General features: G+C 34.7%; 1 protein-coding gene and 1 non-coding gene across 10 annotated transcripts in view; one reads left to right on the top strand and one right to left on the bottom strand.

Moving 5' to 3' along the window:
* Nucleotides 1-17,589, top strand: part of LOC101024293 (membrane-associated guanylate kinase, WW and PDZ domain-containing protein 2) — a 1,445,327-nt gene that overhangs the window by 415,548 nt on the left and 1,012,190 nt on the right. The gene's annotated exons all lie outside the window — the stretch shown is intronic.
* On the bottom strand, nt 11,345-11,450 carry LOC116274706. Its single transcript, XR_004183489.1, has one exon. It is a non-coding gene; the product is annotated as a U6 spliceosomal RNA (small nuclear RNA).

The raw sequence follows: 17,589 nt of genomic DNA, 5'->3' as shown, positions 1-17,589 counted from the left end.
GGTCCAATTACCTCCACCTGGGTCCTACCCTTGACATGTGGGGATTATAGGGATTACAATTCAAGGTGAGATTCATGTGGGTACACAGAGCCAAACTATATCAAACACCAACTTTCCTTCTATGTAACTGTATTTTTGTATCCATTAACCACCTCTTCATCCTCTCCCTCCCTTTACTTTTCCCAGCCTCTGAAAACCACCCTCCATGAGGATCAACCTTTTATTTTTTAGCTTCCACATATGTATTAGTCCATTTTCATATTGCTATAAAGAACTTCCCAAGACTCAGTAATTTATAAAATTATAAAAGAAAGAGGTTTAATCGACTCACAGTTCAGAATGGCCAGGGAGGCCTCAGGAAACACAATCATGGCGGAAGGCAAAGGGGAAGCATGGCACCTTCTTCACAAGGCAGCAGGATGGAGAAGTGCCAAGTGAAGGAGGAAGAGCCCCTTATGAAACCATCAGATACAGTGAGAACTCACTATCATCAGAATAGCATGCAGGAAACCACCCTCATGACTCAATTACCTCCACCTGGTCTCTCCCTTGACCCATGGGGATTATGAGCATTACAATTCAAGATGAAATCTGGGTAGGGAATCAAAGCCTAATCATATCAACATATAAATGAAACATGACATTTGTGTTTCCATGCCTGTCTTATTTCACTTAACATAATGTCCTCCAGGCTCATCCACATCTGCAAATGACAGGATTTTATTCTTTTTATGACTGAATAATATTTCATTATGTATAATATTTCATTGTGTGTGTACACATATATGTGTATATCTCCTATCTATCTATCAAATTTAAAAGACAATGTCTCACTTTGTCACCCAGTCTAGATTGCAGTGGCATGATCATGGCTCACTGCAGCCTTGAACTCCTGGGCTCAAGTGATCCTCCCACCTCAGCGTCCCAAGTAGCATTCCAGTTTGTATATATACCACATTTTCATTATTCATTCATCTCTTGATGGACTCTTAGGTTGATTCCATATTGTGGCTATTGTGAATAGTGCCACAAAACCATGGCATTGCAGATGTTTCTTAGATATATTGATTTCTTTTCTTTTGGATATATGCCCAGGATTAGATTGCTAGATCATATGGTAGTACTATTTTTTAGTTTTTTGAAGAATCTTTATATTTTCTTCCATAGTGGCTGCACTAATTTACATACCCGCCAACAGTGTACAGGAGTTTTCTCCTTTTCCACATCCTCACCAGCATCTGTTATTTTTAGTCTTTTTGATAACAGCCATTTTAATTGTGGTAAAATAATATCTCACTGTGGTTTCGATTTGCATTTCTCTTATGATTTGTGATGTTGGACAGTTTTTCATATACCTGTTGGCCATTTGTACGTATTCTCTTGATAAATGTTTGTTCATGTTCTTAGACCTTTTTTTTTTTTTTTGAGATGGAGTCTTACTCTATTGCCTAGACTGGAGTGCAGGGCATGATCTCAGCTTACTACAACCTCTACCTCCTGCGTTCAAGGAATTCTCCTGCCTCAGCCTTATGAGTAGCTGAGATTACAAGTGCCTGCCCCCATGCCTAGCTAATTTTTATATTTTTAGTAGAGACAGGATTTTACCATGTTGGCTAGGCTAGTCTCGAACTCCTAACCTCTAGTGATCTGACAACCTTGGCCTCCCAAAGGCTGGGATTAAAGATGTGAGCCACTGCACCCAACCTCTTTGCCCACTTTTTACTGGGATTATTATTATTTTTAGTGTTGAGTTGCTTGAGTTCTTTATATATTTTGGTTATTAATTCCTTGTTAAATGAATAGTTTGCACATATTTTCTCCTATTCTGTAGGCTGTCTCTTCACTCTGTTGGTTGTTTCCCTTGCTATATAGAAGCTTTTTAGCTTGATGTAATTACATTTGTCTGTTTTCGTGTTTGTTGCCTGTGAGTAAAGCAATAACTCTTCCAGAATAAATAATCTATGTATTTTTTATTAAAAAAAAGAATTATGACACATTATATTAGTCCATTCTCATGCTGCTATGAAGAAATGCCCGAGACTGGGTAATTTATTTTAAAAACAAAAAGAAGTTTAATTGACTCACAATTCTGCATAGCTGGGGATGCCTCAGGAAACTTACAATCGTGATGGAAGGGGGAGCAAACATACCCTTCACATGGCGGCAGGAGAGAGAAGTGTAGAGCAAAGGTGAGGATAGCCCCTTATAAAACCATCAGATCTCATAAAAACTCACTGAGTATCACGAGAACAGCATGGGGTGTGGGGAGAACCAGCCCCATGATCTAATTACCTCCCACAAGATTCCTCCACCAACACGTGGGGATTACAATTCAGATTACAATTCAAGATAAATGAGTGGGGGCACAGCCAAACTACATCAGACAGTGAAAAGCAATTTATGTAATTGCAAAAACTATCAATTTATAATACAGTAAATTGTTTATATCTTTACAAATAAGAGTCATTAGTGGATTCTGCCTCTGTGGTTTTTATAAAATTATGTTTGTCTATGTGTACCATGGAGTACCTTGACATGGTTAAAAACAACAGACTAGACACACAGCAACATGAATAGAATTTAAAAACAATGCAGGCAAGACTGCATTACAGCAGCATATTTTAGAAAAGCAAAGTCTTGAAGCAACTCAAATGTGCATCAAAAAGGAATTCATTGAAGAAATTATATTCCATGCACAGTGACATACTATATAGCTGTAAAAAGAAATGACAATTATCTCCATATATGATTCTTGATGAACAAAATTCAAGGTAGAGAAAATGGTGCATGATTGCTACCTTTTGTCTTAAAACAAGTAAGGGAATAAAAATATTTTACTTTTTTAAAAATGAAAGTATAACCCGAATGCAATAGAGTTATCAAAGTCTACAGACTCATAACAGAAAGATTCAAAAGTGAACTGAAAGAGGCTTCTATTGGCCATAAAAAGGCGTGCAAAATTATCATCAAGAAAAATAGTAATGACAATGGATTTGAAAACACAAAATATTTTGTAATCCAGGAGCTCATAATAATAAAAATTACATGAATTAAAAAGAAAAAAAAAGCCTCTCAGTTTGTTTGGAGGAAGCTGATGAACCATCTCCATAATCTGTAATCTGGTAAAGAAATGGAGACAACATTTTACCTGACTTTCTTGTAAAAACTCTAACCGCATAGTTGATGAGACTGAGTTCCTCTTTATAAAAATATGCCAGCTAATGAAGATGAAATAATAAAGTTAGAATATCACTGTCACTTGAAAACCTTTAATGAAATAATCTAGACAGTGGTCATCAGTGGCTACTACTAATGTCACAAAAAAAGAGAAACTTCTGGACATTACATGACTCTTGATGAACCTACAAAAGATCTTTGGCAAGTAGACACAAATTGAAACTTAAACCTGAACCAAGTCAAGGCTTTAGATTTATCCACAAGACTGCAGAAGGTTCAAGGGACAGAGGAACATGTTAAAAGGCATAGTAAGATATAATCCTTAAAATTCAGAAGGTCAGAAACTCTACAAGAAAAATTTTCCAGTTTAAGAATAATGACAAATATTGGAAGACAAAAAAGAAGGAAGGAAAAGCACATCTAGATATTACTAGTAGCCTTACATGACATATCAATCACATGCAAGGAGAACTTGCATGGTCATTAAAACAAATCATCTGTTTAAAAATTCTAACAGAATTTGGAAAATGTGAGCTCTGACTTAGATATTTGATGATTAGGGCTTTATCACATTTTCTCAGTGTAATATCGGTATTGTGATTTTGTTTTTTTAAAAAATAATTACTCTCAGTGGAACTAAGAAGCAACCTTGATCTATTAGCAAGCATAAAATTCTTCCAAATTTAGGCGATTGTATTCCTAAGTAATAGTGGTACATGAAGCCCAGAACATACAGAGAAGCTCTTTACTATTTCAGTGTGTTAGGCCTGGTCAAGTTGTGCTCGTAGTAGGAAGAATAACTAGATCCTTTCCTTAGAGCCACAATTCCTAGTACATAGTCATGAAACATAGGGGTTTTATAACCAGAAGTATAATTATGGTCATAAGGGCCCCTGAAATAAAGAGAACTTCTCAATTTGGTTTTACACAATGATTGTCACATTTATTTGACCATGGAACATTTTTTCCCACATAATAGCTGTTAACATCTTGTGGAACATACTTTGGGAAAGATGTTTTAGTTATTATATTGCTGCTTACATGAACAAAGGGAATGAGGAAACTGCTTTGCTTATTTCTGTCATTCTGTCAAAAAATCATGGTTGGCTGGATTTTCAGCTCTGACCAAATGTCAAAAAAAGGTTTAAGTGTCAATGTGACGTTTTATCTTGGATTTTGGAATGCTTAGTCTTTACTTGACAGTGAAACCCTACATGAATGAAAGGCAGGCATCTTGTTTAAGAAGTGTGCAAGATATAAAAGATTAACATAATTCTTACATCTGGTTTTCTGAAGCTGCTCAATTTCTTAAAATTGACTCTTAATAGATTTGAGTTTTTGAGGGGGATTCACCAATGTTAAAATTTACCGCTGGTAGTTATTTTATTCACTCATTGATTTGTACTTTATTATTTCACTTTGAGTTTAGGTTCTTTATCCATCCATTACCCTCGTATGCCCTTCATTTCTTGATATCAACTTGTTTTGCTTCTTTTGTGCATTGAGGATTCTCGGGGGGAAAAAAATCCCTGAAAATACAGACATGTGTTTCAAATCTCCCACAGAGTTTGTAGTGGTATAAGAATGGAAGATTGAGATTTTTAATCCAGCTATAACTGCTTAAATCTTGCTTAACGGCTTTAAACAAAAAGGAGACAAAGCTAAAATTATCCTCTTTATCCACAGCCAACTTGATTTCTTTGACTAGTATCCTGACATCCCTAGTTCTACGGAACATATTAATTTAGTGGTGGGTCATGGGCTAGGATCATTAATCCTCAGTCGTGTAGGAAACATGCCCATTTTCTGACACATAGGATGGGGGGATGAATTGAGTGAAAGTACCAAAGAATCTAACATCTCTCCATACCAGTTGTGTGATAGTCCTCAAGTCAATTATCCTATTTTTACACTGGCTTCCTCAAATAAGAGACGAAGATACTTGCTGGTTTTGCTTACCTTTTAATGTTTTTTAGACGAAATGAGATGCTATCCGTGAAAGTTATTTAGAAACTGTGAGGGATTATACATGTGGGCTTCAGTTTAATTTAGATCATCCTAACTTCCTGGTCTGTCACATTTTACAAAGTGGCATTTGATGGTGAAGAAATCCTGAATCATTTATTTGCTGACTCCTCATATTTCTGATGGGCAGGTCTTCCTGTGGGTGCTTTGCACATATCTGTGTGTTATCAATGTCATGTTCTCTCACCTTACGTATTTCTGTTCAAACAATTTTTAAATTAGTCAATGTACTAACAACATGAAATATCTTTATGAAGATTTTAAGTTCCATTTTTAAAGCCAAAACTAATGAAAAGTATACTTTCAAATAACTTACGGGATTAAGAATTGGGTTTCTCTCATCTTCTTCATTTATGATTTCATGTTTGGAAAAGTAACTAAATGCTCTCCATTAATCTAGATTGAATCATAAATTCTATATTATTTGTAGGGGAAAGTCTTCTTAATGTAAGAAATTAATAGGTTTACTAATAAAGAATAAATTAAATACTTGATTTTATGAGCAGATATGTATCCCATTTTACATATTTTAAAATCTTGTAATCATCCTTGAGCCAAATTACTGTGCACCTTATGATGTTGATTGAAACAATTCTTTTGGAATTTACATAATTATGCCTTTACCTATTTTTAGGAAGACTATATAAAAGGTGACTTGTGAGGGTTTTTTAAAGAGGTATTTTAATTTGCTAACAGGGTAGTGTTGTCATGGTGCAGATGTTTATGTGACATAAGGCAACTATTTTACTAATAATGTCAGACAGATAAACCCAGTTCCACAATCACATAGTATGAATCACTTTTAAGTCTTAATAAATTTACACTGCTTTTCATTTCAAATGTTTCATAAAGCAAAACTAAATTGATGCTGGTGGAGCAACAATAGAACAATATTTCAATCACCTTAACTTCCAGAGTAGCAACACACGATTGCCCCACCTCTCCCCCACCGCCCCCCCACCACACATGCTTTTTTTTTTGTGGGAATACACTGATTCAAAAATAGCCATGTTTTTGGAAAGTAGATATTCCAAAACAAATACTTTATAGAAAGGATTTCATGCTTTTCAATTTATTATGTGTCAAAAGACATCTGTAGAGGTGATTATTTCTCTCGTAATAAACCTAGTGGGAGCAACTGCAGACTTAAATATCTAAGTGGTAATCATTAAGGTTTACATGTAGGATATCAGTCAAATTGCCAGTTTGCTCTAGACAGCAACTTAAAGCCCTAATTCCTTATTAAGAAATTCATCTTTCTTGAAGTTAATACAAAATTTGACAGCAGTAAAATCTGGGAACGCTGCCAGTTGTTATTGCCATATTATTATCCTTTGTATTTGAAAGTACTACTGAAGCATATTTCTACCCTGAAGAAGGACAAGGGTGAGTGGTTTCATCTTATGTGCTTATGGTCAGTATTGGATTGTTCACATTTACCTGCTGCCATTTTGGTCACACTCTGGCTAATTGACAAGTGAGGCAGCTGGGAGTGAAGATTTAGTTATAATCCCCTGGGGAAAGTTCTTTGAGTATCTTTTATAACTTCATATATAATTCTGCTCTTTCACAAAGATTGTGTATTCACCTTCTTAGTAATGAGTCTGTACATCTGAGCCTTTGAAAAAAACAACAGGAAATACAAATTACATGGATTTCAAAATAGGAGCAGTGGCAAAAGGCTGATTGAACTTGGGAAAGAAATGGCAAAATCCTATTTGGCATTTTAGCAACTGGAAAGTTATTTTGGTAAATATTGGAGTTTGTACAGCCACCCACAACCTGGATACCAGGTAGGGTATTACATTGAAATGTAATTTAATTTTGAAGATCATTGCATTACATTTGACAGGTCAAATTTTGTCAAACATAACAATATTTTTATTAAGCAGAAAAAAACAAGGAAAGGAAAAGCAAAAGGACAGGAAATGGTAAAAAGCAAACATTCACACAATTTCCTCAGCCTTCAGGTCCCGTGACAGCTCCATGCATTAAAAGATTCCTCTTTTGGAAAACTCAGTGACATTATGATAGCAAATCCAACAATTTCTATTTAGGGTAGATGGAAGAATATAAAGCTAACAAGGAACTAGGCTAGTGTGTCTCAATATATTATTTTTTTCTTAATCTTTTGAAGACTAATATTTTTAAAAAATATACTAAAAATTAATAGTGAATTACTAGAACATTTTTAAAATACAAAATGCAAGTTTCTAGTTGTTTTTGTTGGTGTGTTTGTTTTGTTAGTATATTTAGAACTCAAAGATATAAAATTACTCTGACAAATTGCTACAGATGTTTTTTACCCTCAAGTTATTTACAGTGTCAACCACTTCACCCACTACCACTGGATTGAACTTTATGTACCTCTGACAGAGAAGACCAAAAGCCCTGCCCTTATTATATTAAGCTATTGGGCCAAGTTATTATGCTTTGTTCATGTAATAACAATGAATCCACTACAATTTTTCTAACCAACTATATATCCTGAACACGCTTAATTTTGGCAATAGAAATTCATTTCCAAGATTCCTAATAGAAATTAATAACAATCCAATGTAGATGTGCAAACATTTGAAGTCTCTAAGTAATCTCCTTTACAGTGTTGAGTCTTGGTTAAGTTATTCCTTTGCTAACTAATTGTCCATAAGGTGTAGATTAAAGTTTACTTACACATCTTACACAGACATAGACATAGAAAACACATATATAAAATGTTTATTCTGAAATATTTTAATGAAAATTATAATACATACTATCAAAGAAAACAAACAAAAAGTCAAAACCAAAATGGCTATTTGAGTTGTGTTTAAACAAAGACTTCCTTCACATAGGTGATCAAATGGTATAAAATATTTAAGAAACATATAGCTATACATCTTGCTTGGATCAAGTTAAGCTTTATGTTAAAGCACATTTGCCTGTAGTCCATCACCTTCTGAAATTTCCAGTATAGATAATACATGGAGGAGTTCTACATCCAGGATTTTTGTTTCACTAGCACAGAAACAAAGGAGACCTGGGAAGAAGCAAAAGAGAGTTCCATAGGTAGAACAGATCCAAGAGCATCCCTCCACTAGGTCTTCTAAACCTGGACTGTGGTTCAAAGATCTCCTGGCTTGGCCGGGCGCAGTGGCTCAAGCCTGTAATCCCAGCACTTTGGGAGGCCGAGATGGGCGGATCACGAGGTCAGGAGATCGAGACCATCCTGGCTAACACGGTGAAACACGTCTCTACTAAAAAATACAAAAAATTAGCCGGGCATGGTGGCGGGAGCCTGTAGTCCCAGCTACTTGGGAGGCTGAAGCAGGAGAATGCCGTGAACCCAGGAGGCAGAGCTTGCAGTGAGCTGAGATCCGGCCACTGCACTCCAGCCTGGGCGACAGAGCAAAACTCCGTCTCAAAAAAACAACAACAACAACAACAAAAAAAACTCCTGGCTTTTAGTATTTTTGATGGAACCATTTTTTGACAACTCATGTACTTATCAATTAATTTATATCTTCTAGTACAACCATTCCTCATCACAGGAAAATAATTTGTCACAGTAAATGAATAAGCTGTAGCCTGTCCTCAAAAGATCTTTAAAAGACCTGTGGAAATGTTAAATTGATTTCAGATTTTAGAAAAGTTTAAAAGTTACTTATTTGTCTGGATACATCTAATAAAAACTGACTGTTGAAATTCCTACATTCTTGTCCATATGTTTACTACTTTGAGTGTTAAATATTTTGTTTAGAAACTCTTTCCTTTTAGTAATGTCCTTTGCTGCAGGCTGAATTTTAATAATAGATTCCCTGAAAGCTACTAATGGAGTGCTTCAGATTTGTACATATTTTTAAAAATTAACATTTGATAATAAGTTGATGGTTAAAAAGTAAATCTAAATCTAGACTTGATGTTCCACTCTAATAGTGGGTAATGTGCCCTGCAGTTTTTTCTTTTTTTTTTTTTCCTGAGACAGAGTCTTGCTCTGTCACCCAGACTGGAGTGCAATGGTGCAATCTCGGCTCTCTGCAACCTCCACCTCCTAGGTTCAAGTGAGTCTCCTGCCTCAGCCTCCCAAGCAGCTGGGATTACAGGCACCCACCACCACACCCAGCTCATTTTTTCTATTTTTAGTAGAGATGGGGTTTCACCATGTTGGTAAGGCTGGTCTCAAACTCCTGACCTCAGATGATCTGCCCGCCTTGGCCTTCCAAAATGCTGAGATTACACGCGTGAACCACCATGCCTGGCCCCTGCAGTCTTACACTGATCAAAACCAAAAGAATGACAGAGAGTATTTGTTTAGCAAATGCTACTTTGAAGCATAAAACTTACATATTAAAATTAATTGCATTTGCCATCCATTTTTCCTCATGATGATTCACTAGGTCAAAAGCTTTCATTTTTACTTAATATAATGAAATATAGCTCAACTGAGGGCTAAAATTATATATTAAAGTTGGTGCCATTATGTTATGGTACAATCTTATAATATGTTTGCAGAATAGTTTATGTTCTCTATGGTTTCATACCTGGTGTGAATATACTGAAAATAGTAAGGATTATTTTTATATTCTTATTTTCTATTTGATGATTGTGTAAGATGATTATTTGGATGATAACTCTAAATCAATTATTATATAACATTTAAAGCAGAAATAAAACTCAGTAAAGTCGTAAATCATCATATACTTAAACTTTTTTAATAAAACAAATGTGCTTTGATTATGGACAATTTTTGATTATTAATAAGAGAAACTAAATACACATTTTACATCAGGAAGCCACATTCAGTAAACACTTTTCGTTTATAAAGACACCTTTAATCAATATATAAAATTATCTCAAAATATCAATAATTAGTCATTGTTGCGGAACTCTAAAGAGTTGGCATAATTTAGAATACTTGCTAATTGCCCTTTATAGTTGTCCAGATTGAGCTCTCAATATAAATTTCATGAAGCTTATTAAGCATTTAATATAGGAAAATTTGATATTTTGAGATATAACGTGATATTATTACTGTTATGCTGTTACTGTTCTGTATATGAGAGGTTTATAGCCTCTCCAAAAATGCTTTGTATTTCATCCATTTCATTTGTCATTGAGCAAATACCTACGGAATAACTACCAAGTGTCAGGCTCATCTCTTTTATAAAATTTTCATTGTAGGGGATGATGGCAATAAACAAGTAAATACATAAGTTTAGATAGTGGTAAGTGCCATGTAAACAAGTAAAGTATGAGAATGGTGAATGACGAGAATGGAGTTGTAGGAGATAGGGTGAGGAGTAATATTTGAGCAGAGATATGAACCACATAAAACCGGCAAAGGGAAAGTAATTGTAAACATGATAACAAGAGTAAGGGATGAATTTGTAGCAGCTTCTTGGTAGATTTGTATCATGCTCATGAAGAACATGATTGCTATATCTAACTCTTAGCATGCTGATAAGGTGCTAGTTGTTCAGATGTATAAAATGTAGAAGAATGGTAGTGATTTATTGAGATTCTGTTTCTGAGAGCTGCTTGTGAAAGTAATCAGTGATAAGTTCCATATCATTCCAAGCTTTTGCAATTTAATCATGGACTTGTGCCAACAATATTTGCATACAAATTGTCCTTCAGTGTTGTATATAAATAATCCAAGTCATATGAACTGAAAAGCATGATACTAAAATGAAGTTTTGGGAACTCTATTCCGAAGAAGAATCCTGAGATTTCTGTTCTAATTTTCACAGTATCTCCTGATTTTAAGTGGAAGATAAAATCAATAATTTGAGAAGGATATGCCGTGATAATGCCATTCCCTTTAATATGGTAGATTCTCTCTTCTGTTACCTTCCTTTGTGTTCACCCACCCAATGTCTGCTTAAACACCTGCTATGTACATGCATTTAGCATGTTTGCATCTGCTTTCTTATTTTTAGTCCCAAATTCACTATGTGTTAAAACGAAGGAACAAACGAAAACAAACAAACAAACAAACAAACAAAAACAGAGAACTATGTCCCTGTGGCCTGTCAGGTTGCCACACCCTTAAAAACAAAGTGAAACAAAATACCTCCTTGTCCCAACATCTAATCTGTGTCAATGTTACCATCATTTTCTCAATCACCCTGCTATAAATCTTGACAAAATTGTTTGCTTGTTTTATTTAATGGAATGCTTCATGAATTTGTGGGTCATCCTTGTGCAGGGGCCATGCTCATCTTCGCTGTATCATTCCAGTTTTCTATGTGCGCTGCCTATGTGAACACAGAAATCTTGGCAAAATTGTTGATTCTTGCCTCACCAAATCCAAATCTATTTCAGTCACCGACTCCTGGATACCATGTTTCACTTCCTCGAACATTAAACTCAGCCTTTTGCATACAAGGTTAGAACCTACACTTGAAATAGGAGTTTAAGGTCTATCGTTGGGCCCAGTACCCATGGAGGATGTGACATATTCCTCAGTGGGGGTGGCTTTGAATGAGGCATTCAATGCCTCAGAGGTATTGAATGAGGAGTCTAATGTGCCACTTGCAAAATAAACTAGGTAATAATAATATTTTGGGGATATGCCCTTTTCTGTGCCCATCCTTCTTCCCTCTCTAGTTAAGAATTTCTAGCACGGGGAAGAAATTGCTTGGCACAAAAACAAGAGACCAGAGTAAACATTACATCTCTGTTGTGTGAGTTTAGGAGAGTCAATTCATCTCTAAACTCGTTTGATTATTGGTAAATTGGAACACCACCCTCTTTACCATTTACAGTTCTCTTGTTGAATAAATGCAGTAATAAATATTTTAAAACCTTGAAATAGGTAATATTTTACACACAGAGAAGGCAGCAGTATTATTGTGGTTAATTAACACCGAGTGAACAAAACCTTAAATAATTTAATTTTACTACTCTGAGCCTCCTATTCTGCATTTTACACTAAATAACTTAAGTTAAAAATCAGTTCTAAAATGATATGCTCTCTCACTTGCAAAACAGAATTGCCTAGTTTGAAGGTAGAATAAAAAAATATAAACATTTCAGGTCATCAAATGTAATGATAGCTATGAAACTGATAAAGATTACATGCTGGGTTTGGGGGGTCTTTATTTTAAAAAGGTTTTTTCTATCTCAAATACCCCATCTTTAATAACATCTCTAAAATCAGTTTTCTTCTTTAATTAATGACTTCAAATATTCTTATAATTTTTAATAAAATTGATAGCTGCTTTGTAGATTTTATTAATACAGTATGACTCTCAGGTTAATGAATAGTTTATTTTAAAAATATTACAGACTTCAACCATTTCTCCAGATTTTTAGGTGTCAGCAATTAGATATGCTTAAAAGTATTAGTCACTAAAAGCTAGCGATCATGGTACTACTTTCTGAAACGATTATGCAGAATAGTTATTTTTCATTGCTGTAGTATGATTTTAAGTAGTATAAAATAAAAACAGGTGTCTGGGGCAGTCTATAGTAATGCTACCTCAGAAAATACTAATGATACTTGGCCACATACTTCCATAAACATGAAATAGACTATTTAAAATACAGTATTTGTGTTTTTTATACTTACTTTCAAAAACAAAATTATGTTGGTTAATGCATAAAGTTGATTATTTAGCAAAAGACAGTAAAAATCCATTCAAATGAGACTTCTACATGAATGGGTAATTTATTTAAAAAAAAAGCCTCTTTCATTACCAAGACAATAGCCTATCAGTCCAAAATAAAAAATATATAGTAATGTCTGAGCCCTCTTTTATGACATGAAGCATTCCTGGACTTTTATAACTAACACCGAGCATGTATTGTTGCACTCATGTATTTGAAATTATTGTCATTATTGAGAGAATAATTTAAGTCATCAGTTAGGCAGGGATGTAATTGGGTTTTAAAGATAAAAGTTATATTAGGCAAAAAATTAATTTTGTTACAAATATGGAAAAGCAGTATTTGTGCTGGCCCCTGATTCTCATAATAAGATAGTAGTGTTCTGTATAAAGGTAAGTCATTGGACAGTATAAAAATATTTTCTGTTCCCTGAGCCTACCCATAGGAGGTAGTTAATGATCGGCTTCCTTTAGACCTCTACCTCTCTAGCACCATCCCAAAATGTGAAATTAGGCATCATGTGTGTATCTGTATATATGCACGTGTGTATGTGTCTATAAATATAAATATATAAATAAACATATATATATAGAGAGAGAGAGAGAGAGATGGAGTCTCACTTTGTCACCAGGCTGGAGTGCAGTAGAGCGATTTTGGCTCACTGCAGCCTCCGCCTCCCGAGTTCAAGCGATTCTCCTGCCTCTGCCTGCCGAGTAGCTGGAACTCACCACGCTCAGCTAATTTTTTTATTTTTAGTAGAGATGGAGTTTTACCATGTTGGCCAGGATGATCTCGATCTCTTGACCTTGTGATGCACTTGCCTTGGCCTCCCAAAGGTATATTTTTTAGTGTAATATTTTTCTTATTGTCCTCTCTGCCTTGCCACTAAGGCAATAAAAATTCATTTATAATGAAGTTTGTAGCCTCCAATATTTTTCTTGATTTTGAAAATTATTCTTGGGTAGTCACATGATTTTTAAAAAATTATTCTGTATTGACAATTTATAATTCTATACATTTATAGATTACAAAATGATGCTATGATTTATTAATACAAGATGGAATAATTAAATCAAGCTAATTATCATATCCATCATCTCAAATACTTACTGGTTGAGAACATTTGAAATTTACTCTCTTAGCAATTTGGAAATGTACAATGCACTGTTGTTAACTACATTCACTATATTGTGCAGTAAATCTAAAAAAGAAAATTCTATTTCACTGAGATTTTGTACTCTTTGATCATCTTTTCATTCCCACACCCCCCTACCCTCTGTAACCACCATTCTACTCTTGGCTTCTATGAGTTCAGTTGTTTTAGATTTCACATACAAGCAAAAACATGTAGCACTTGTCTTTCTGTGCCTAGCTTATCCTACTTAACGTAATGTTCTCCAGTCCCATCTATGTTGCTGCAGATGACAGGAGTTCCTTCTTTCTGAAGGCTGGGTAGTATTCGATTATATATATATAATATTATATTTTATATGTATTTATATATTATATATTATATTATATTATATATAAAATATATGTTATATATATTTTATTTATGTATATAAAATATATATTATATATTAAATATATTATAAATATATATTAAATATATAATTTTTATATATATAATATTTTCTTTATCCATTCACCTGTTGATGAACACTTAGGTTGATTCCATGAATTGGCTATTGTGAATGGTGCTTCAATGAACAGAGTAGTATAGATGGCTCTTTGACAATCTCATCTCAAATCTTTGAGTAATACCCAGACATGAGCTTGCTAGATCATATGGTAATTCTATTTTTTTAGAAACTCCATACAGTTTTTCATAGCAGCTGTACTAATTTACATTTCTGCCAGCAATGTTCAAAGATTCCCTTTTCACCACATCTCCACCAACACTTATCTTTCGTCTTTTTGATAATAGCCATCCTGACAGATGTGAAGTGATACATCATTATTGTTTTAATTTGCATTTCTGTAATGATTAGTGAATTGAGCATTTTTAAAATATGTCTTTTGGCCATTTGTTTGTCTTCTTTTGAGAAATGTCTATTCAGCTCTCCTGCCTATTTTTTTTTTTCTTTTTTCTTTTTTTTCGGAGACAGTCTTGCTCTCTCTCCCAGGCTGGATTGAGGATCTTGGCTCACTGCAACCTCCGCCTCCAGGGGTTCAAGCGATTCTCATGCCTCATCCCCCGAATAGCTGGGACTACAGGCCTGCACCACCACACTACACTAATTTTTTGTATTTTTAGTAGAGATGGGATTTCGTCATGTTGGTCAGGCTGCTCTCGAACTGCTGAGCTCAGGCAATCCTCTCACCTCAGCCTCCCAAAGTTCTGGATTACAGGCATGAGCCACCACACCCAACTTCTTGCCCATTTTTTAATTGAGTTGTTTGTTATCTTGCTATTGAGTTGTTTGAATTCCCTATAAATTTTGCATAGTAACCCCTTATCAGATATATGGCTTGCAAATATTTCCCCCCAATCCGTGTGTTGTATGTCCACATTCTTACTTCCACGTGACATTTTTTATAAAAAGTTATTGTTCTTAAGTACAAATCGTAATATTTCAGTAAAAGTGAAAGTTACATCAAAGACATATTTTCAGTAGGCTTTCCTTGCAAATAATTGAATGGATGAGCCAAAGTTGTTTAAGACTGCATCCTCCAAATATCCTTTAATAGGTTTAAAAATTACGGACAACTTTGCATGTAATCAGGGAATGGGGACAATAGAGAATATATTTGATTAATTCTGTATTCTTTCTTTTTTCCCCATATTTGGCTCAGTCTTCCTTGCATTTCTAGAGGCAATATAGCCTTAGATGTCTGAAAGTGAATTTTTAGGAAATTTTAACTGATAGACTTCAGGTATGGATAATTGAATGCACTAATCTATAGCAGTATGCCTGGTAAGTGTATAAGAGTCCCTAAAACACTAATTGGAAGATGCTATTTTATAATTCAGTAAAAGTCAATTATAATATTATTCACTGTCATAGTCCTTGACTACTACTTCCTGCTTGACTCATATACTTCTCTCATAGCCACTTGGCAACAGGAATAAATAGCTTTCTTTTCCAGTTTATAATACTTGTAGGTCTTTCCACCATTTTCTTATCAGCTGAAATCTCTGACATTGGTATAGGTTCAATATCTTCAACTTGATTTCTGCTTTTCATTTTTCTATGTCAGATCAGGACCTTGTCTTTCAGTGGTGAGAGTGATAACAACCTAGGACAAGAATGATAAAGAAATCTTCCCATATCCTTCCTCTACCAACGTTCTAATTCTTTTTACGTATACATACCCAACGGCTATTGTATTCCTCCTTATTGCCCATCCCCATCTGCTTCACTAACAAATATGTACCCATGCATGCATGCACACAAACACACATTCTATTCCTTTTTTGAAAACTTATTTTAGGTTCAGGGGTATATGTGGGGGCTTGCTATATAGGTAAATTGCATGTCATGGGACTTTGGTTTACAAGTTATTTCATCACCCAGGTAATAAGCATAGCATCCAATAAGTAGTTTTAGATCTTCACCCTTTTTCCAACCTCTACCCTCAAGTAGGCCCCAGTGTGTGTTGTTCCCTTCTTTGTGTCCATATACTCAATGTTTAGCCTCCACTTATACATGGGAAAATGCAGTATTTGGTTTTCTGTTCCTGTGTTAGTTTGTTTAGGATAATGGCCTCCCACTCTATCCATGTTGCTGCAAAGGATATGATCTCATTTTTTATGGCTGCGTAGTATTCCATGGTATATAGGTATCACATTTTCTTTATCCAGTCTACCACTGATGGATATTTAGGTTGATTCCATGTCTTTGCTATTGTTAATAGTGCTGTGATGAACATATGCATGTGTGTCTCTTTATGGTAGAACGGTTCATATTTCTTTGGGTATATACCGAATAATGGGATTGCTGAGTCAAATAGTAGATCTATTTTAAGTTCTTTGAAAAATCACCAAATGGCCCTTCACAATAGTTTAACTAGTTTACATTCCCACCAGCAATGCATAAGTATTCCCTTTTCTCCACAACCTTGTCAGCATGTTATTTTTTTAACTTTTTAAGAAGAGCCATTCTGACTAGTGTGAGATGGTATCTCATTGTGGTTCGATTTGCATTTCTGTAATCATTAGTGATACTGAGCTTTCTTTTCATGTTCTTGTTGTCCACATATATGTCTTCTTTTGAAAACTGTTTGTGTCCTTTGCCCAATCTTTAGTGGGTTTGTTGTTTTTATGCTTGTAAATTTGTTTGGGCTACTTACAGACTCTGGATATTAGACTTTTGTTGGTTGTATAGTTTACAAATATTTTCTCTATTCTTTCGGTTGTGTCTTTACTCTGTTGATAGTTTTTTGTTTTGTTTTGTTTTGCTATGCGGAAACTCTTTGGTTTAATTAGGCCCTATTTGTCAATTTTTGGTTTTGTTGCAATTGCTATTGGTGGCTTTGTCTTGAAATCTTTGCTGGGTTCTATGTCTAGAATAGTATTTCCTAGGTTATCATTCAGGGTTTTTATAGTTTTTTATTTTAGACCTATGTGTTTAATCCATCTTGAGTTAATTTTTGTAGATGGTGTAAGGAAGGGGTCCAGTATCAAACTTCTTCATAGGGCAAAACAGTTAACCCAGCACCACTTATTGAATAGGGATACTTTCCCCATTGCTTGTTTTTGTGGATATTCTCAAAGATCAGATGATTGTAGGTGTGGGAAATTATTTGTAGTCTCTCTTTTCTGTTCCATTGGTCTCTATGTCTGTTTTTGTATCA

Source organism: Papio anubis, chromosome 4 (genome assembly GCF_008728515.1).
Source record: "Papio anubis isolate 15944 chromosome 4, Panubis1.0, whole genome shotgun sequence".
Taxonomy (NCBI): Eukaryota; Metazoa; Chordata; class Mammalia; order Primates; family Cercopithecidae; genus Papio; species Papio anubis.
Note: the sequence above shows the minus strand (reverse complement) of the source record. Positions and strands in the feature narration are given on the sequence as shown.